Source organism: Malaclemys terrapin, chromosome 16, assembly GCF_027887155.1.
Source record: "Malaclemys terrapin pileata isolate rMalTer1 chromosome 16, rMalTer1.hap1, whole genome shotgun sequence".
NCBI lineage: Eukaryota > Metazoa > Chordata > Testudines > Emydidae > Malaclemys > Malaclemys terrapin.
Window position 1 is genome coordinate 24467286 of NC_071520.1, and position 22038 is coordinate 24489323.

The 22038-nt window shown below is 45.7% G+C and overlaps 1 protein-coding gene across 9 annotated transcripts in view; it reads left to right on the plus strand.

The window, feature by feature from the left end:
- The first annotated feature begins 7424 nt into the window (after nucleotides 1–7424).
- Nucleotides 7425–22038, plus strand: part of NCOR2 (nuclear receptor corepressor 2) — a 395163-nt gene continuing 380549 nt past the window's right edge. For all 9 annotated transcript variants that reach the window (XM_054006074.1, XM_054006082.1, XM_054006083.1 and 6 more), the window contains exon 1: nucleotides 7425–7596. The gene's annotated coding sequence lies outside the window, so the exon portion shown is untranslated. The remainder of the gene's footprint in view (nucleotides 7597–22038) is intronic.

The window sequence follows — 22038 nt, forward strand, 5'->3', positions numbered from 1 at the left end:
CTGTGGGAGTTTGGTGCATCCAAGAAAACGCCCCAGTTCCTTGTATTTTGTCTGCCGTTAGGGCAGTTGAATATGGAAAACATTCCAATATGGGAATACAAGGCAGGTCTCCAGCTCTTAGTCAGTCTGTGAAATCCCCTTCTGTGCCATATTTCAGAAGCATGTCGATTACCATTTTATCTGATGGAATAGCTATCAACTTGAGCTGAGAAATGAAATGCTATGGGAAATTGGTGCAAGCTATCTATAGGTTTGCACTGCGAATATACTTTTGATGAGTTGCTACAACCATATTCATGCAAGTTATATTTATCATTTACATTTCTGTAGCCCCCAAAGACCCCACCCAAGACTGGGACCTTTTGTTAGGTCCCAGGGCTGCCAACCCTTGCGACTTTGTCACTAGTCTCACGATATTCTGTGTTATTCTTAAAGCTCCAGCTCCTGGAGTCTTGTCATTCTATCAGAGCTTCAGCTTTCATTGAAAAGAAAAAGGATGCTCTAACTCTCATGGGTGTGGGGAAAAGCCTGACCACATGAAGCCTAAAGGCTTAAAAAACAAGAACACAAATTAAAAAGAAACCAACATTAATTGTTAAGCCCATCTTATTATTTTTTTGGGGGGGTGTTAACTCATTATGTTTGGATGTTGTGGTTGGCAATACTGAGGGTGTTTTACAAACTCATTGAGAGGTGCAGTATCTTTCCCCAAAGAGAATACATTTAAGAAGCATGTAACATAATAGATTTCTAAGGCCAGAAAGGGACCATTCTAACATATGCATAGCATAGCCATGGGATTTCATCCAGGGAATTCTAGCCTAGTAACGTCAGGGCCGGTTCCAGGCTGAGCAAGCTGGTGCTTGGGGCGGCAGATTGTTGGAGGCGGCATTCTGCCCAATCCTAGGGCGGCACGGCCGCTTTTTTGTTTGTTTGTTTGTTCTTGTTCCGCTCCGGCCGCCCTGCAGGGCAGTCCTCTTCCTTCCCTCCCCGCCGACCGGAGCGGAGCCCTCGCGGCAGGCGGCAGGAGGCGGGGCAGTGGGAGGGGCCGCGTGGAGGGCGCCCCTGCTGTAGCCCTGGCCGCCCCCTTCTCTCTCTCTCCCGCCTGCTCCCTCTCCTCCCACCCCGCCACCCCCCCGCTGGTCCCGCTGCACCCGCGCTCCGGCCATGCCGCCGTTTTTTTTTTTTTTTTTGCTTTGCCGTTCTGGCCGGCCCGTTTTTTGTTGTTTTTTTTTGCTTGGGGCGGCCAAAAAGCCAGAGCCGGCCCTGGTAACGGGGGGGCAACATAAAGTTTGGGTGGAGAGTGTAAATTGTGTGCAGTGATAAAGGATTATATGGTAGTGGGGAACTGGCTTGATCCCCTTTGTTTCTAGACAGTCAGATGTTTGGGTTTTTAAAAGGTGTAGAATTTCTGTAAAGAAAGTGCCCTATTGTTTTGGGAGGTGCTATTATTCTTACATTAGCAAATGTTTATATTATGGTATGGGACGGTGGTGCTGGGTGCTGTACAAACACAGAACAGCAACAGTCTCTGCAGGATTAGGTGAACTACACTGAGACACACTTCTAATTCTTTCTAAAGTTAGTTTTATTTTATTGTTCTTTCCAGCATCACCAAGAACTCAGATGCCGACTCCCCGCAGTTGTAAAATAACACATGAAACATTTACATGAGGGGCGACTTTCATTTAAGCCACACACAAAAAAGTCCCTGAGAAATGCCATAGATGCAAAAACAGCTACAGCACAATGGATGCTAAACGGCTAGAGCATAAGCCCCCCAGAATGCAACGCTGATAAATTGAGTCCTTTATCTTCAAAGATAATTGCATCTGTGAGAGGAGGATTTGATCTGCCACTTTGCTTCACAAGATATTAATTCTGCAAGGCTAACACTTACAAACAAGAACTCCAAAGAAGGCACGCATAGACTACCAGATTTTATACATATATGTGTGTGTGTGTGTGTATTTTGAGATAGATATATATATATATATATACACACACACACACACACACACACACACACGCATGCATACACACACACGGAGATTGTGGCAAGGGGAAGCCCTTGAACTTTGTTCTTTACACAGCTATGCAAGTTAGCACAGGCCAAATCTTCTTAGTTGGTGTAAGTGAGAACAGCGGAGTTTATCCCATGGTGCTTTTGGACCCACTATTACAGCTAAATACGATTTGTGATGGTGGACTGTGGATTTGGTAGCTGGACAGTCACATAAGATTTGCAGGAGTGTTCCAGATAAACACACACACAGACGATGAGAGATCCCCAACGAATTTAAATTCAATTTTGGTCTAAGATGATGAAATCTCTCAAATGTCTGATCTTGCCAGATTTCCGCCTGACCCCAGCACTGTCAAACCTAAATCCCCACCAGATCATGCCTTGAAATGAATGTCGATCTGGATCTGATCCAGATCCCAGGACCAGCTCCTCTTTCCAGCTTTGCTTTTTACTCTGGGTTCGAATTTACTGAGGCAAGTCAAATAAAGTGTTGCCTAATCTTGTAAAGAAAGGCGAGGAGACTGCTCCTGAGGAGTGGAAAGTGCCCCTCCTTTGTTACAATTCTACCCGGTGCCTGCCGGGGCAGTGGGGGAAGGAATACTCCAAACAGGTTGTAGCTCATTTCCCCCCCCCTCCCCCGCCCCAAGCAGGTTGTTTCCTGCAGCAAAAGCTACTGGAAAGAAGCAGAAATAACACAGATAAATAAACCCCGGTGCTTCTGCGGAAATCCAATTACTGCTGCTGAATATGCCGCATGCCAATATCTCAGCCACTCAGCTGGCATTGCCTGCTGCATGCCTAAGTGGAATGGAAGGAACCGGTGGTTTGCAAGGGCCACCTGACCTTGCTTTAAACTTTACAAATTGCAATAGCGAACTGCCAGCCCTCAGACAGACATGGGACAAGAAGATAGGACATGGCGGGTAAGGGGGCACAGATCCTCAGCTGGTGAAAATCAATTGACTACAATGGAGCTATGCCAATTTACACCAGCTGAGAATCTGGTCCCAACTGACCTTTGGGAGCAGGCTCCAAAGTTTAACTCTTGAGTCCTAAGGGAGAGGCTGCTGACCCCTCGCATTTCTGCCTGGTGATCGCTTCCCGTTCAACTCTACGAGTGAGGCAGCATTGCTAGTGGACAGGGACTTGGGTTCTTATCTCAGCTCTGCCGCTGGCCTGTGCCTCTCTGTTTCCCATTCTGCAAAATGGAGGTAATGAGACTGACCTCCCTTGTAAAGCACTTTGAGATCTACTGATGAAAAGAGCTAGGTATTATTATTATTATTACTCAAGAAGCCAGGGAGAGAGTCCCTCTGAGGTCCCAATCCTGTAATGAGTTCTATGCAGGCAGACTCCTATGCCCATGTAAAATGCATTGGAGGATTGGGGCCTCACTGACATTAGGATCCAAGTAAAGTTAGCGGAAGACGCTGCTAGCGTAGCACGGAAAAGCTATATAAAGAGTAGTTAACACATTATGGGCTTGCTCTGTCTTTCATTAAAATGGGTAGGAAAACTCCCCCGTCCAAACTCCTGTCAACCCCTATATTTCTTGCAAGGGAAAAGAGCTGCTTTAAATATTTCAGCAAAGGAGTTTGAGTTTATTAAAGCTAGAACGGCAAAGAGTTCACAAAAGTCCGCTTGAGCTGGCCAATAGTCTGTTAACGATTAGTTCAATCCTCCTATCCTTACTCCGGTCAACTCCGAAGTGAAGACTTAGGCCCAGATCTTGTTGTGAGCTCTCCCAGTTTGCACCGTGCGGAGATTATTGCAGGGTCAGGGCCGTAAAAATGGCAGACATGTACATTTGAAATAATGAATGACCACGATGGCACAGTAGTTTAGTTTGTTTGTTAAGAGCCGCGTGTGCTCAGTGGTAGCTAATATTGCAGGAAACCACAGGCCTGGGATTAAGAGGCCGCATGCTACACCAGCTGCTGTAAGTAACTTACTGGTCAGGGTGTGTTAGCCACCCTCCTCTGTGCTTGGTCCACAGAGACTGAGAGTCTGGTACATCCCCAAGCTCTAGAGGCTTGTCTGTTTGACTCCGAGAGGTGGGCAGACTGCAGCCCGCGGGCCACATCCAGCCCATGGAATCGTTCTGCCCGGCCCTTGAGCTCCTGGCTGGGGAGGCCAGCCCCCAGCCCCTCCCCTGCTGTCCCCCCGCCCCCGCAGCCTCAGCTCACCGTGCTGCCAGCGCTCTGGGCGATGGGGCTGCGAGCTCCTGCCGGGCAGTGCGGCTGTGAGAGCCGCCGGCCTGCCCCCGTGCTCTAGACTGTGCGGCGGCATGGCTGGCTCCGGCTGGGCAGTGCAGCGGCATGGTAAGGGGGTGGGAAGTGGGGGGCTTGGATAAGGGGCAGGGGGTCCCAGGGGACAGGGAACAGAGGGGGTTGGATAGGCATGGGAGTCCCAGGGTGCCTGTCAGGGGGTGGGGGTGTAGATAGTGGCCGGGGCAGTCAGGGGACAGGGAGCAGGGGGCTTGGATAGGGGGTGGTTAGGGGTGGGGGGTCCCGGGAGGGGGTGGTCAGGGGACAAGGAGCAAGGGGGGTAGGATGGGTTGGGGGTTCTGAGGGTGGTAGTCAGGGGGTGAGAAGTGGGAGGGGGCAGATAGGGGGAGGGGGCCAGGCTGTTTGGGGAGGCACCGCCATCCCTACCCGGCCCTCCATATAGTTTCAGAACCCCGATGTGGCCCTCGGGGCAAAAAGTTTGCCCACCCCTGGTTTAACTCAAGTTATGGAGACTCGTGCTTTTAGTTCTAGAGGTCCACAGTATGTTGGCACAAATGATGATGGGTCATGTCTGATTGTGCTGGCCTGCGGCAGAGGAACACACGCAAGCCCTGCTCCTGCTATGAACTCCTTGTGGATTGCAGGATCGGGGCCAAAAGTTAGGGAAGATGGGGGCGAGGGGAGCACCAGCAAATGAAATAATGGTGGAAAAACTGGAAGATGGCGGGGGGACTGGATTAATTCCAGTTGGTGGGAATGAGCTGAAGAGAGGATTCAGAAGTGGGCTTTTTTCCTCACTTTGGAATGTTCTGAATTTCTCTTTTTGTTAAACTGCCCGGATTTTCCAAAATGTCCAGTTTGGGGCACAAACCAGCCAAACTAGGAAATTCTGATTCAAGACACAGGGGCCCTGTTCTGGCCTTTCTGAGGGACCTTGGGGAAGTCACTTTGCCTCTTTGTGCCTCAGCTTTCCTGTCTATAAAACGGGGATATTGATACTGACCTTCTTGGTAAAGTGCTTTGAGATCTACTGACGGAAAGTGCTGTAAAGAGCTAGGCATTATTATTATTGATTGTTAGCCACCCCTGAAGTCAATGGACGATAAATGCATGTATTCCAGGGCAGAATTTGTCTCATTATATTCTGTACAGTGGTGCTGAGACCCGGCATTTCCCATTGACTTCAGATGGAGTTATGGGTGCTCAACACCTGTGAAAATCAAGTCCTAAAATTTCCTCCCCCCACACTCACAACTTCACGAGGATGGTGACAATAACTTAGAATTTCCTGGGGTAGGTAAGTTTATGCCCCCCTGCCCATTACACAGCTATTTAAACAGAGGCATGACTTTCTTTTTTTTGCCTGCAAATTCTGCAGTGATTTTCAGTTCTCCCTGCAGATGTGCTGAACTGTTGTAAAACAATCTGACAGAGGTGTGTTTGGATACTATAAAGCAATGTAACCAGTCCAATGGTTAAGGCTTCTTTTGCATTCCCCCTTCACTCCTCCCCCCAGCATAATCTGTGACGAATCTTTAAACAGAAAGGTTTTGTACTTGCTAAAAAGAAATGACCAAATAGGAAAAATTGTCAAACTAAATAAACTGCAATCAGACAGAACTTTTTGAAATGCTCCTTTAACACCTTGTGTGAACTGTTAGTTTCTTAAAACACATGAGACAGTTTTACTTGGACATGTTGGAATTGATTTTTTCATGTTAATTAGAAGCCTCAATTCTCACTGAAATAAATGGGGTTTTCTTTGCGGAGAAAGCTTGCAGAACCACAGACCATCTGGAAATATTATTACAACTATGGGCCCGATTCTGCCAATATTTATGCCTGTGAGTTAGATCCCAATCCTGCAGACACATGCACCCGTTTAACACGCTTGCAAGTAGCCCCGTCGTGTGTAAAGCAGTGTTGTCAACCATAAGCATTCAAAAGTCAGGTCATGCCTCCAGAAATCATGACTGACTTTCACTGACCTTTGTAAAGGGTTGAGAGCTACTCATGAAAAGTGCTATATAAGAGCTAGGTGTTATTAATTAATATTATTTGATTAATAAAAGGCAGTTTCTAAAAAAAATGGTTCTCTGGCTTCCAGCTTTTAGCATGCACTGGATTCACATTTCCAAGGTTTTTCTCTGCAACTGTGCGGGCTAGAAACTTACTTAAAAAAAGAAAGTTAAGAATCTTATGAAATCATTTGACTCCAGGAGCTGGGCCTTTAAGAAAAACACCAAATATCATGAGCCATGCAATTAAAATCAGGTGAGTTGGCAACGCAGGAGTAACGTTAACCACGGGTATGCTTGTCAGGGCCCTAGCATTGCCTATACCACCTTGTAATCAATCAGTGTTGGTCACTTGCTCTTGAAGTTCTAGGTTTTGATCAGGACTTGGTGTATCGGCTTTTTTCACAGGAGACCAACTCTTAAGGGTTGGGTACCAGAATAGAGTAAAAACCCAGGACTGGGGCCCCAGATGAAGTTCTCATGATATCCTCCAGATTTTTTTTTTAATTTCTTTTTTTTTTTTTTTTTAGCAGAATTGGCTCCTAGATTTACCGCTTGCAAGGTCTCATTTCAGCCCTGTAAACAGCCCGGTGAATATTGCAGGTCAGTAGGGAGCACGGGCCATGCCCGGCTGTCTGCAATGCCCAGCGTCGCCTCCCGCTCTGCAACAACGAATTGCGTTGTAGAGCAAAAAACAACAATCCTCCCGCTAAAGGGAAAGGCAGCCCGGCCGCCCGCCTGCAGAAAGGGAAAGGGGCAGCGTGTGAATGGACCCAGCGCCGTCTCGGGCACCGGCCCCTTTAAGAAGCCCGGGGACTCGACTGGTGCAAGCCAAGCGGCTTGTTTGGTGCAAGCCGGGCGGCTGGGAAGCTTTGGGGATCTCTGCCCCCGGTCCCTCCCCACCCCGGCTCGCAGGGGAGGAGCAGGCAGCCTGCAGGAGCCGCCGCCGCCAGAGCCGGCTCGCAAACTTGCTCCTTTGCAAGGGCTCCGGAGCAGAGAGCCGCCGCAGACAGACATCTTAGAAAGGGAGCGAGGAGAGCCGAGGGGAGGTTTCCGGAGAAAGCAGACCCCCCCCCCCCGGCTCTGGATTTATAAACACAGCAGCAGATGGAAGGGGAGCGAGACCGAGCCGCGCGCTCCTCCTCCAGCAATTGATCCAGGGGATATTTGGATTGTTTGTTTTTTCTCTTTCCCCCCCATCCAAACACACTTGCTCATTTCCTTCCCAAACTCCCCCCCCCCTTCTTACTTTACGGATCCTCGTTATACAAGGAGAGAAGGAGGAGGAAGATTTGAAAGAAGAAGCGATTAGCAAAGGCACTAGGTAAGGGGGGGGGAGAGAAGGTTTTTTACTTTCTCCAAAACAAGCACAAGAGGAGGGAGGGATCCCTCTTGGCTGGTGTGTGATTAGGGGGGGGGCTTTGCATGCCAGAATGTAAAAGTCACTTTAAATACATTCGTTCCTTTAAAAAAAAAAAAAAAAAAAAAAAAAAACAAACAACCCACCCAGCCAAACAATCCCCAAAAGATTGGCGTGTGTCTGCAAAGCGATCAGGGCAATTCAGACTTTTCCCGGGCAGCCCTTCCTGCCCCAGATCTTGGCTTGTAGTCTGACCGCTCTTTCTAAAACACGATATGCCTGTCCCGGGGTGGCAGAACCCCCAGTCAGCCCCATCTCGTCTAGACTAGGATCCCCTGCAACTAGATCTCGGGGGTGATTTGCTAAGCAACTGCTTGTCTAACTCCTGCTTTAGAAGGAGGAAGGATTGGGGAAAAAAAGTACCTCTCTAGGAGAGAGAGAACTATTCTCCCCCCCCTAAGGTCGATGTAATTGATCTTCCTCCCCACCCCAAATGCTCCATAATGAAAGGCGGGGGGGGGGGGGGGAGAAGGCTAGAGGAGTTGGTTATAGCCCTTGCTAATTGGCAGTGTGCATTAATTGGGGAGAAAGGCTTGGCATCTGCACACACAGAGTGGAACTTGTCCATACAGCATCCTAGAGGAAAAGGCCTTTGCTTTCCCTTCCACACCCCAGCTGAAATCTATATGAGCTGGGAAGCGGGGTGGGGAAGGAGTTTGAGAGAGAGGAGAAACCACACGCAACTATTAATAGTCTCAGAATCCAGAGCAGATAATTGTGAATTGTGGGAGCAAATGAACTGAGGAATGCTTATTTTAGGCAGGTGTGTGTGTCTCTCTGTATAACTGAGTGGCTGTTCTGTAATTTTGATTTTACACTTGAAAGCTGCTTTGAACTAGGACATTTTTCAGGGGACAATGGAGCTTCCTCTATCCGGCGTGCTGTAGGCTTTCCTTTAATTTGAGCTGCGCTCTATGGTACTCTAGAAAGTTGCTTTGGTAAATCGATTCTTCTGCTCCTACCCTTGTGATCGTGTGTCACTTCTGTGCCTTCAACCAACAAGTGCTGGTCCCCTCCCTTTTCCACCCAGTTTTCTCTTCCAAATGGCTGCCTGTGACATTCTTGTTGGGACCCCAGGGAGGTTTTTTTTAAGGTCTATTAAAGATACTGAAGTGATTTTGAAACTGGAAGCGGAACATAGGGAAATGCAGTTCACTTGGCAGCATGTCTTGTGATGCAAGATGCATCGTTTTGTTGTGCATGTAAATAGCCGGCCCTTTATTTTGTCCTTTAATATTTATACATAGTTCTTATTTCTGTGGTTGTGTGTAGCTCTTTTGTTGTTGTTGCTGTTTAACTTCAGACTGTGACTGTCCTGTATATTTGAAGCTCATGGCTTTATGCCTACATGAGATCCTGGCGAAACTAATCCGTGTCAAAGACACCGCATGGAGCCAAGTGGAAATCTAGACCCAATAAAGTTTCTCACTGATACATTACATATTTTTAGACGTGTTAGAGAAAATAGTGCAGTTACGGCCACTGCTGAGCAGCTCTCATCCGTATAGAAATAAGAACTACTGAGCCCACTTATCTGCAAATGTTGAGTTTAGTGGCTTGTGTGTAAATATTTATGATGGGTAAACAGGGCTGGTCTGATGGTGACTGTGGGCAACAAGTGTACATTCCACTTTTGAACCGTAATCTCTGGAGTGATAAAATGAAAACTGACAAAAAAGCAATTTCCTGTTCTCTCTCCTGACCCTACGCTTCTTGTTCCCTGACAATGCACAAAGAGCAGACTAACTCTCTGGTGAAGCCAACTGCTTCACTGTATTGGCTCAAGCCAGACTGACTGGAGCAGCAGAAGCTGCATGACTGTCTGTCTATCCCTCCTGTGGCTTCTTGTGCCTGGGGTTAGGGGTTACATTTTGACCCAGTGAGACCAGCCCTGTTTCCACTACAGTAAGCTCTGTATACTCTGCATGTGATTGGAAGGTACTTGGTAGGATTGCAAAAAATTCTGTTTGTAGTCAAGGTGTGATCTGACCTAACTTTGTGTTCAGCTAAAGAATTTTGTATGAAAGGAACATGCTGATGCTTTAGGCGGGTGATATCTCTGATTTTTTTATTTTTTTTTATTTTCCCCAATCTCATTTGCTGTGAATGTGCATTTATGATTTGAACGCTTCTGTGACCTCTACTCTAGTGTGCTAGCCAGGAAAACACCAGCTGTTAAGGTTTAGCTATCTGCTGTTGATTATCGGTAACCTTGATAAATCTGTATAGATGCTAATGTAACTTCTAAGCACTGCGTAGCTGGATAGAGGTTCCCATTTGCTTCTAGCCTAGGATTTGTAAGGGTGGGTGAGAATATATCTAGTGTTAGCTTGCAGCGTGCTCTGAATAATAATAATAATAATAGGTGTATAATATCAAAAGTTTATAAGCCAGGGAATGAGAGTCAGGATCACCTCATGCAGTCCCATCTCCATCGGTGTTGATTGCAAAACTCTCACTTCGTTGGCCAGGATCCTCCATTTCTCTCCCCCCCCCCCCCCCGTTTTGATTGCTGACTCATTAAGGAACTTTGGGAAGGTCAATTAAGCTCTATCTACCTCTGCTTACCCAGCTGTATAATGGGTAGAATGCCTACCTGTAAGCATTAATGTTTGCAAAGAGTTTTGAGATCATTGAAATACTATAGAAGAGCAGCATAACATATGACAGTATTACACTGGAAATCCATGTGCAGTTCTAGCCAATGCTTTTGCAAAATTTACCTGTGTTATTGAAAGCAAATAAATGCAGTGAATTATCGCGGAACTGAAAGTGTGTGTCTATGTAGGGTGATGGGCAGGTGGGGTGGTATTGTCCACAGTGACTGAGAAAGGAGGTAGTAGGGAGTGAGTCGAGGGGAAGAGATAAAGAACTCTATTTCAGCCATGTTGAGCTAAATGACTAGACATCCCCAAGGAGATGTAAGAGAGCCAGGGAGAGTGGTTTTTTTCCCCCCTTCGGATAGGAGACAGGTCTGGAGTAGAAAGGTAGATCTGTGAGTTGGTAGTTTGAATTTGTGATTGAAATTTCTTGGCGTTAAGGTGGAGTGGTAGAAGAGAAGGGGACCCGGGATGAGGAGGGTCCTCCAAAGGACACGCTGAATGTGATTAGAGTTGAAAAGGGCTCTCATGACTGCTCCGTAGCCTCCCTACAGATACTAATGCTCCCGGTTTGGGGACCGTCATGACACAAGAACACAGAGACATTGAGAGGGTAATGGCTTATTGCAGAAGAAGTCTACATTCTCCAGAGAGAAATTACTGCACCATGTGATAGATTTAACCACTGCCAGGAGTTCCTAGTGGAAAATTTTCACCACTTATCTGTCTGGGTCAGGATAGACTGTGCATCTTGGCAATGGCACTTTAGATTCAGGAATCCTAAGGGGCCACTTGCCAGGTGGCTGGAAAAACTGCCATGCTGCTGTGACTCCATAGTCCCACAACAGCTGTGGGCACAATCATGGTAATGCTGATGGCCTCCTTGGGAAGCTAATGGCAAACACTGCCTCAGGCGGGAGAGCAAGGGATTGGTTACTCAAAGGAATGAGTGTTCTCAGGAAGAAATGTCTGTCTCCTCTCTTCCCTTCATTTGCAGAAGTGCAGTGGTTCCTGGTTCACGTCCTGGAGCACAGGATGTGGGGTTTCAGAAATGGACCCCAGAGCAACTAAAAGCTTCCCAAAGAGAGGATCCTGATTTAGAAGTGTGTGTGATTAGAAAATCATTTGGCAAATGCAGCTCCTTTGCAATGTAGCATCCCCTCAAAATACCACAGTAAAAGCTTTCTGGTCACAGTGGGGAATCTTGGGGTTGACAGATGAGAGATTGCATGAAAGATGGGAGAAACCAGCTGGTTGTATCCGATAACCTCAGAACCTCCTTTTTCACTGTCTGTCATAAATGTAAAACTGCTGGATATTTTGGGGCTGCCAAAACTTTAGCCAAGCGAAGAGAAAATTTCTGTTGAGGGAAATGCGGGCAGGATGTAGAAAACTGGTGCAGGAAATGTGATACTTGTGGTACAAAGAAGGGGGGCCCCCCTAAAATAGGGAGAACCCCTATGCAACGGCATCTCATGGGGGCACCTATGGAGTTGGTTGCTTTGATGTGCTTGGTCTTCTGCCTGGGACAGAGATTGTCGATCAATATTTTTTTGGTAGCTATGAACTGTCATTGTGTTTTATACCATACAAGGCTTTGCTGTGTTTGAGGCCGCGTGTAAATAATTTCTTCTGTAAAATTGTATAATTTGTGTTAGATTAGATGAGAAATCTGAATAAAAGTAATAATACTTAGCACTTGCATTTCACTTAACACGTTTAAAATATACGTTACAAGCTAATAACAAATCCTCAAACCCCTTGTGAAGGAAGAGGAAGAGATTATTATAGTTTATTTACCAGGTGGGGTGGAATGAAAAACAAATATTCAAAAGTGGTGTGTGTGTCCGTCCGTTCAATTTGAGATCTTAAAGGGGCCTGAGTTTCAGAGGGTAGATACTTAGCACTTGGTCTTGTTCTGACCAAATCACTAGACACTGCTGGAAATTTAGGCCTGTGAGGTCCAAGGCTTCAGAGTAATTCAGTTGAAGATATAGTGAGTGTTGTTGGATATTTAGCTGTGTGATATCTTTTGATGTCTTTGGTCTGTCCGATACAACCTTAAACAGCTAGTTAGTTAACATAATAAAGTATATATTTTTTTAATTTTTTACATTTCTTCTTGTTTTCAGTAACCCAAATTTAATGCACAGATTAACTTAGTTTGTTAACAATGTAATGGGGACCTAATTTTTTATAACGCAGGCTATACTTTTGCAATTGTTGCATAGCTATTAATTTTTACTTGAGGTACATTACTAATATTTTATACTAAATGTAATGTTTAACTGCTAGAATAGATGCTTACAATCTTCTATGAGGAGGTGTATTGCGTTCACCGGCTGAGCAGCACTCTGTTTTAGCAAAAGAGTTAGTAATATAACTCTAAAAAGCTTGGTAAAAATTAATTTGCTTGTGTTAACTGTTTTGTTACAATTTGTGCTTCTAATCAATACTTCCCTTTAACATAACGGAAAAGAAAAGTGTATAACAATTAAACCAAAATAAATTTAAGATGTAAGTTTATGCAAACACTTTGAGGGTATTTAAATTTTTATGACACTTTGTTGTGTTTGGGAGCCAGAGGTGGAAACCTGTTGAAATTGTTTGGTTAGCTTTATGCATAAATTGTTTTTAAACATTTCTTGCTGTGACATTTTTATAACTATTTTAAAAGTGCAAACAAGTTCATAAAAACCCAAACAAGAAATTAACATTTTGTTAACATTACCTTTACCTTAATGCTGAGGTTTCCCCTTTATTTTTATTTTTTATTTAAAGAAAATAAAATGTAACTGACTAATAAAAGAGAATTCTTTTTGTTTTCAATTGCATTATTTGTTGAGGCAGAAGTGTGTGTATGTGTATATAAACTGACATCTTTTTGAGCTTTCAAAATAGGTATTAATAATATTATGTTTATACCCCAACCATAATATTAAAATAGTGTGGTACCACTTATATATTTTAAAAAGGTATAAAATTGACTTTTGTTGCAACAAAATAAAAATAATAAAGTCGCTTACTTACCAGATCAGTAGTCGGGGGTCAGCAGTGTTGTTAGATGTTTGGCTGCGTGTGGTCCAGCTCTGCGGCACATCTTCAGGTGAACCGCCCAATGACCACAAAACTCGTTAAGGTGCGAAGGCATCCGGCCAGGTTTATTGTCAACAAAGCACAGTAATAGCACCTGGCAGACTCTACGAGAATAATAAATAATATATGCCTGTGACAATAGATGCAGCTCAGTGAGGTGAATGTAGAGATGATGCTTCCTGAAAAAGGGAGCTTGTGAAGAGGGGCATGAAGAAGGAAGGACAGGAGCTTGGCAGACAGCGTGAGCATGTTGCAGTAGTAGACGCTGTGATACAGGGCATGAATCTGGTAGGAGATGGAAGGAAACAAAACCAAGCAGGAGGAAATGAGCAGGGATGGGTTGAGAGGCAGCATGGTCCAGTGGATAGGGATGCTGAACTGGGAGTCAGAAAACCTGGAGTCCATATCCAACTCTGTCCAGACCGTGGGCGAGTAACATCCCTTCTCTTTGTGCCTTTGTTTCCCTTCCCACCCTTTGTCTCATTCATCTCAGTTGTAAGCCCTTTGGGGCAGGCATTTTCTCTTACTAGGTGCGTGTACAGCACCTAGCACAATGGGGGCCGGATCTTGGTTGGGGCCGCTGGATGCTACTGGACCTCTATGGATGTTTGAAAGATAGGCCAGTGAAGGTGTTTGAGGAAGTGGGGTGATGCCGTTGGAGTGGCAGGAGAGGGAAGGCGTTAGAAGGTCAGCATAGGGAGCAGTCCTGCTCCTGCTAGAATGAGTTGTCTGGCCTTCACTAGATGCAGGATGGAGTTTTCCTGGCTATGCTGTAGTGGGGACACGCTTTGGTATGGGAAGGTCAGAAAACAGGCCACAATTGCAAGGTGAGAGATGCCCACGGTGGGGGCTGGAGTCTTAGCTGTAAAGGTGAAGAGAAAAGGACTGTTTTTAGCTGTGATACCGAGGAAGGGCCACGTTTAGGTGACAGCCGCACAGCTACAGCACTGCAGCTGTGCCACTGTAATGCCATAGTGTAGACGGAAGGGTTTTTTCCGTCCGTGTAGGCGATCCACCTCTCTGAGAGGTGGTTGACGGAAGAACCCTTCAGGGCACAACATTTTTCACAGCTCTGAGCGATGTAGCTAGGTCAGCTGAAGTTGTAAGTATAGACCAGCTCGTTGTGAGGGGAAAAGGGCGAGCAGACGGGCGTTGAAGTAAGTGCCAAGGTGATGTGCCTCTGGGTGACCCTGGCGATGATGATAACACTTAGCTCTATGAAGCACTTTCTATTTTCAGAATGCTGAACAAACATTAGCTAATGTAAAGGAGAGCGGCGCTGGCTCGTTACCGGGAAGGGAAGTAACTCCAAATTAACTTTACGATCCATGAAACTGAAGGTTATTTAAAAAAATAATAATTTAAATGAAAACACTGACGTTTTCAAGAGTAGCTGAATGCATCGGTTGTTTGATGTCTTCCATTTTTTTTTTTTTTTTCTTTTCGCCTGTGTTTTTTGGCTCGGGAACCAATTATAGGCCGTATCAACTTACGCTTGGATTTGAACCTACGTTGCTCTTTAGTCCGCCAAAAGATTTTTCTCTTAACCCTGATGCCATAATGTTTGATTTAGAAGGGTTGGCAGCAACTTTTCTTTCTTTGGATGTGCTTGCTGTTAAGTGCAGGGAAACTCTTCAGAACTGTGTGACACCTTTAAAAGAAATGATCCGAAAGCTGCTTCTGTTACATACGATGCAGCTGTGGTTTCTAGAAGACTTTTCATGCAGACTGTATCCCAGGACACTTCATGGCACAAAAACTTAGGAGGCAGCAGAGGTGTGTGAATTGTAGAAGATGTTGTTTGTATGACAGTTTTTAAAGCATTCAGTCATGAGGCCAGTGTCTGAGGGAGAAGAGATAGAAAGATGGTAGGAGCTCTGTAGGAGGAGGCCCCTGGATTTACAGGGGGAAGAAGGGTCAGAGGGGGCTGGCTGTTGCTGGAATACCCTGAGTAAGAAGTCAGGAGGAGGCAAGAAGATTCCAGTAATCCGGAGTAGATCCCTGCAGAAGGGCATTTCTGAGATGAATGGGGAGCCAGTGTTTGTGTGGTGGGGCTTGGTGTGTGGTGGGGCCATATTTCTTGTGATGTAGAAGAAGGCAAGTGGCAGCAGAGAGAGGAAACTGCTGGAGGAGGCAAAGGCAGCGGCAGCGATGGGAGTTGGGTGCTGGCAAGGGGCAGACATTAGAGATGAAGGGAGCAGCAGGAGGAGGAGAGCTCAGGTCACAAATGATGTCAAGAATGTGGGCAGTACAGAGGAATACGGTCTGAGTCATGGAGGAGGACGGGGCTGTTTGAGGCCTAAAACCCAGGCTCTGAAGACCAAAGTGTACAGATGTGGAGATAAAAATGGGAGTTGGCTTGATGGAGACGCCAGGGAGGGTGTCTAGGGAGGCAGAGCTATTGATTAGACACACAGAAGTCTGTGCTTAGGGTAGAAAGCGGCCAAGCAAGGAAAAGTTTGTGCAAGGGGCAGTAACGAAGCCTGAGTGACTCCTCAAAGGAGGGGTCTGAGAACAGAGGTGGAACCGTTGACCAAAGCAGAGTGACTTGATATCCAGGAGCGGTGCTATAATGGCTGGGGATCAAAGTCACCTCCTTAGCTGTGGAATTGGGAGGTGAGGGGGGGGGGGAACCCACATGCACAGCCAAGTCCCCACTGAAGCTAGAGGGGTTGGTCCTGCTCCTGTTGGCCTCAGTGGTGCAGGATCAGAGCAGGAGAGCCCCTCTGGGCAGGGGGTGTTAGATGTGGCTGAGGACAAATGGTTCAGGCTTACTGGGGAGAAATGTGCTGAAGAGTGTTTACCTTGAGAGGATGCGTGGAGGAGGACATGAGAGATCCAAAGACAGGAGGGGAGCCTTGACAACCAAAGTTAGCCAGAGTGACTGGACCCTTCTGGGAGGAGATTTCCCAGCAGGGGTGGATGGGGGAGGCAGAGGATGTTGCTAGTATTCGCTGATAGCCACAGGCCCATCTGCAGCTGTGCGCGAGTACATATGCCAAGGCAGGGAAGACCCATAGGATTTCCTTTCTGTCATGCTGGTTGTTGAGTTCATATCTAGCCAAGTGTCCTTGGTTTCTCCTCTCCTTGTGGAAAAGAGTGATTTACATAACAACACGGAGCGTGGGCTTTATTTAGAGTTGTCTCTCTGACATAGCAGTGGAGAGTCTGACGTGTATGGGCAGATCCTTAAAGCATGGGGTGGGGAGAGGGGTGGTTGGATGCGGGGTTTGGTTTGCACTTCTCTCCAGAGCTCAGGCTGTAACATGGATGAATTCTTCACCCTGCATAGCTCTATAAAGCACAGTGAACTGGGTCTGACCTGAAGCAGTACTTCAGTGCCATGTGTGTCTAGTGATGGGGATCTAGAACGGTTAATATGCTCTTTTTATTTCTAAACCCAGTCTCTGGGCAGGCAGAAAAGGGAACAGCTGTAATAGGAAATTTAGGATTTTTCTAGGAGTCTTTGGCTCTTAAGGGCTGTAAAAATGGAAAGGGATGCACTCAAGGCGTTATCTCCAAAATGTAACCTGCTCTGCTAGCCTGAGGCATTTGCCAGCATTAAAAACCAAACCTCCAACCCTTTACAAACTCTGTTAACTCTGCACACATGCACAGCAGTTAATAGAAAGGCAGGATGGTCCAGTGGTTAGCACTCTAGCCTGGGATGTAGGAGAACTTGGTTCTATTCCCTGCTCTGCCACAGCCTCCCTGTGTGACCTTTGGCAAGACCCTGGGTTTCTCTGGGTATGTCTGCACTGCAGCTGGGAGTGAGCCTTCCCAGCCTGGATAGACAGACTCACGCTAGCGTGGACATTGTGGCTGCAGCTCCAGGCGCCGAAGCCCACACGGCTTTGGAGTCTGTGCTGCGATATCCACACTGCTATTCTGAGTGGGCTAGCTCGAGCCCTGCTAGTGCGTGTGTGTCTGCCTGGGCTGGGAGGCTTGCTCCCAACTGCCGTGTAGACATACCCTCTGTGCTTCCATTTTCTGTCTGTAAAATGGGGTAATAATGCTGTCCTACCTCACAGGACTGTCACTGGGGGATAGATCATATTAAAGATTGCGAGGTGCTCTGATATTACAGTAATGAAGCCATACAAGTGCCTTAGGTCATTATAATTTCTGTAGGACCCTAGTTTTCCACCACTGTACACACTACAATACGCACTGTCTGCCAGGGTTAAGAAGGAATATAAATAAATATATATATTATATCATAATGTGAACCTTATGGTCACATTATGATATTAGTAGCAGCATTGTGTGTGCCCCAACCACCTGAGCTTCTGTTGGAGGTGCGACTGGACCCCCCAGGGTAAAATGTTCCCAAGTGATTTAGGAGCCTAAATCTCAGTGGAAGTAAACAGCGTTTTTTAAGGTTAGGATTTTCAAAGTAGCTCAAGGAAGTTAGATGCCCAGATCCCCTTTGAAATCGAATGGGAGTTTTTACAAAAATGTTAATTTTCACTCCATTCTAAACTGTAATTGTGTGTGCATAATAGAAGTACAGTGTTGGTTAAAGAGGGAAATAAAGGTAGAGGAAAAACCCAACTACTCAAGTTTCTAACAAGCTATTTTAAACAATGGATTATTATTATTTTTTTTTTTTCTGGTCAAAAGTCTATAAAATTGTAACCGGCAGCTTTTTTTATGAGACTAGTTTTTTCTCTGGCACATTGATGCTTGGTTTTGTTTTGAAAGTGCTCGTTGTCTCTGGCCTCTATAATCTTCCAGAATATTTACCTCCGGTACCTCACAAATACAGGCTAGAGCACTGTTTAGTGGTGGCAACATCTGGCTGCTACGCTGGCAGATACGTCACTGCTCTGGATAAGTGTTTACCCCCGAGTTCGAGTGATCCTGTGCCTTCCTCTGCCTTTTTGACCTGATGTTATGAGGAGCTGGTTTAGCTAAGCGTTACTGTCTCTCACTCAAGTGAGTAATTAAACTGTACATACGGTATATAAACAATGGGCACGTAACTAGTGATGTACTGCTGCCTAGGAGTGTGTTCTCAGGACACTTCCAGAGTTAATTGTTTGTTTGCTATAGGACCTGTTGGAACTTAGGAAAGCTGTCCCTAGATATTGTGTGTGTGTGTGTGTGTGTGTGTGTGTGTGTGTGTGTGTGTGTGTTTCGAGAATTCCTCCAGAATTGTGTTTTCCATAAATGTAGGGTCAGTACAGATTCTCAGCTTTATTTCCAGGTCACCGATCTGCTCCCCTCCACCTTCCTCACTGAACTTTGCAGACTTGTTTTGATTCAGGAGCACATTAAGCTGTACCTGTAGACAAAAGCAGGCAGGCCTGCCACGTTCACATTTCCCTGAAACCATGCTGGTGTTTTTGGCGGAGAGGAGAACACAACAAGAGAGATGATAAAAGCTGCCTTAGAAGCAGAGCCTCTGTTTTAGGAGTATTTATATCTTGAGTTGGGAAAACTGAATATGCTGGAAAAAAAGTAGGTAAACCTTAAATAAATTTCATTTAATGCCCTGCTTGGTGGCAGATGAGTGAGCCAGAGTGCCTCTACTGTTCCCAGAAGGATTCCCTGGTTCCTATTATCTCTCTTTGGGTACTGGGCACTTAACTCGAATTTCTTTCTCATTTTGCTCCCTTGTGACCGTTCCATCTGCATTGCTGAAGTTTCCCCATCTGGCTGGTGTTGGGGCTTGTTTGGCTGCATACGTGTGGCTTGTGACACCAGAGTGTCACTGGCAAAAGGCAGGCGGGCAAGCGGATGCTTCATACCCCGGCTAGAAACTTGCCTGCTGTCAGTGACAAGAACCTTTGCTCGCATGAGCTGCCTCTGCAGCGTCTGCCCACTCTGCCTGTTACGCTGAGCAAAGAAAGTTTCTTTTTATTGTGTTGCGAGTCAGTGGAGATTTTTATGTAACACAAGTGTGGAGGCTGTGAGGCACATGGCACTTCATCCGTTACGCCGCCTCCTTCCTACGGAGAGAAGCGTTGTCTTTATTTTGGAGCAAATGATGGTGGTGATGGTGTTTATAGGAAGTGTTGGCTGGTCTCGTTAATAGGGGTGGTGGTGGTGTTTTTTTGTTGTTTTGACCTCAGCAGTGGCTGAAGTTTTTGGCTTTGGCAACTAAACTACATGAAAGGCTGTGTTTGGAGACCGTTCTAAACAAGCACTATAGGAGAAAATGATGAAGAAACCCACCAGTTGATGCAAGTGTTCTTCTCTAAGATGTGCATCCATATCCCAGTTTTATCCATGGGTCTTTGGGTGCACGACTGCCAAGGTTTGCTGCCATGCCAGAGCTAGTCTTTTTGGATGAACCACTCTGAAGTACTGTCCCAGACTGATGTGTCAGTGGGAGAGGTTTTAGAACAAATTGATAAATTAAACAGTCATGTCACCAGGCTCAGATGTATCCACCCAAGTGTTTCTGAAGGATCTAAAATATGAAATTGCAGAACTACTAAATATAGTATGTAACCTGTTGCTGAATCAAGCCTCTGTACCAGACTGATAGCCATCACCATATCTCATTCATTTTTTTTTTTTTTTAACCCAGTTATACTCTGCCATGGGAAGTTCATGGAGGATAGGTCCATCAATGGCTATTAGACATGATGGTCAGGGACGCAACCCTATGCTTGGGGTGACTGTAGATCTGACTGCCAGAAGCCAGGAGAGGATATTGGTAGAGTTGCCCTGTTCTGTACGTTCCCCCTGAAGTTCTGGTACTGGCCACTGTTGGAGACAGGGTACTGGGCTAAACGGTCCATTGCCATGACCCAGTATGGTAATTCTTACGAGAGATACTCTGGGCATCTTCCTCTTGGAAATCTCAAAGCACTTTTACAAATGTTGTTGTTTAAAACTCTTGGCATCCCTGTTAGATAGGTGAAAGCTGAGGGCTTGTCTAAGCTCTGCTAGCAAACACCCCCAGTGACGATTCAGCTTGTACTTGGAAAATGTTCTTTCGCCAATATAGTTTTAGACCAGTTCCCCAAATGGAATAAGGACTTTTTTTTTGCTATTATCACTGCATCTATATTTAGTTTTTGCCAGCGTAGCCATGTTGGTTGGGGTGTGATTTCCTGCTTCCTCCCCCAAACTCCTCACTAACATAGCTATGCCTGCAAAAATTCGAAGAGTAGACCAAAGTTGAGAAATGGAGAGTCCCAAGTTAGTCTGCTGCAGAGCTATGAATAACACCCAGATCTGGTGATTTCCCAGAGTGAAATTCTGGCACCATTGACGGGGATGAGGGTGGTCAGGATTTTCCCCCCATGACCTTCACTTTAGTTGCCAAACCATCCTTTCATGAGAATAAAATACAAAAAAGATGCTCCTTACGCATCCTTAGACACCCATGTAGTGTTTAGCCAAGGAGAGCACCTGCTCATCTACATATTTTGCCATAGCTGATAGGACTTTTGCTTTGTAGGATTTGTATTTTGTGTCTGTCTTACTTCAGAGACAAGGTGGGTGAGGTAATATCTCTTATTGGACCAACTTCTCTTGGTGAGAGTGATAAGCTTTTGAGCTACACAGAGATGCATTTAAGGTGGGGAAAAAAAAGAAACCTAGCTGGATTTGAAAGATGTGGTTCCATGGGAGGACCTGTGTTGCCCTCAACATTACAGGGTGACTTCACAAATATGGCTTCTCTAGAAAGTACTGGGACATGTTTGTAAAGGCTGGCGTGGATGACACTCCCTACAGGTGTGATCAATGAAGTTACAAACATTTGTTCTTTGCTGTGCTGATCCCTAGGGCAAACAGTGTTTGTAGCCTGGAGCAAAGGTGTGAGGAGTGTCTGCACACATCAGCCTTCACAAACCTTGAGAGTTAACTGGCAATTAATTAACTAAAGTAAAGTCTAGTGTAGGCAAGCCCAAAGCCTTTACTAACCTGCCCCCTGCGTCCACCAGTTCTATGCTTATGTAACTTGTTAACGTCTAGTGGCATGAGAACAGAATCGGGCCCGTTGTATTATGAGTTCCAGGTCGCCACTCTGGAGGTGGAGGAAAAGATGGAAATAGAATGGCCTCACCATGCCGCCTTGCCAAGGGAATTTTTTTGTATGCATTGAAAAGTCAGAACAATTTGCTATGTAGTTAGATGAGTCCTCTCTGTAGTCCCTACGTATTCTCATCACACAGGCAGTTGCAGGTGTAGTGAGTCTCGTAGCAGCGAAATCTGTCTAAAGCAGCCACTTAAGGCATCCACCAAAAAAAAAACAAACAAAAAAACCCGGCTGCATAACATTCACCTTCTGAGAGAGGTGGGGAAGAATTGTACTTACTATGTTTGGGGAATACTTGGTGACTTCCTCTTTAAGAGAAGGGTGTCTGTTTCACTGTATTTAATTTGAATCTAGTCTTTCAATGGCCACAGTGCAGTTGTCTCAAAATCCTGGCGTACAGACCTATGTAATATTGAAAATCTGTTAACAAAATAATGCAATGTCAACCTTAAAACACTCCTCAGCCCATAACAGCTTAGCCCACCGAGCCCTACTCCACTCACTTGCTCCAAAAAGGTAAAAAAGCGGGGAGAGGGGAAGCACAGGGGTTAAAAACTAGAACTGGTCAAAAACTTTCATCATGTTGTTTTTCAGTAGAAAATTGGGGTTTTTACTAAATTTTATATTCCTGAAAAGTGTCGTCTTTTCACA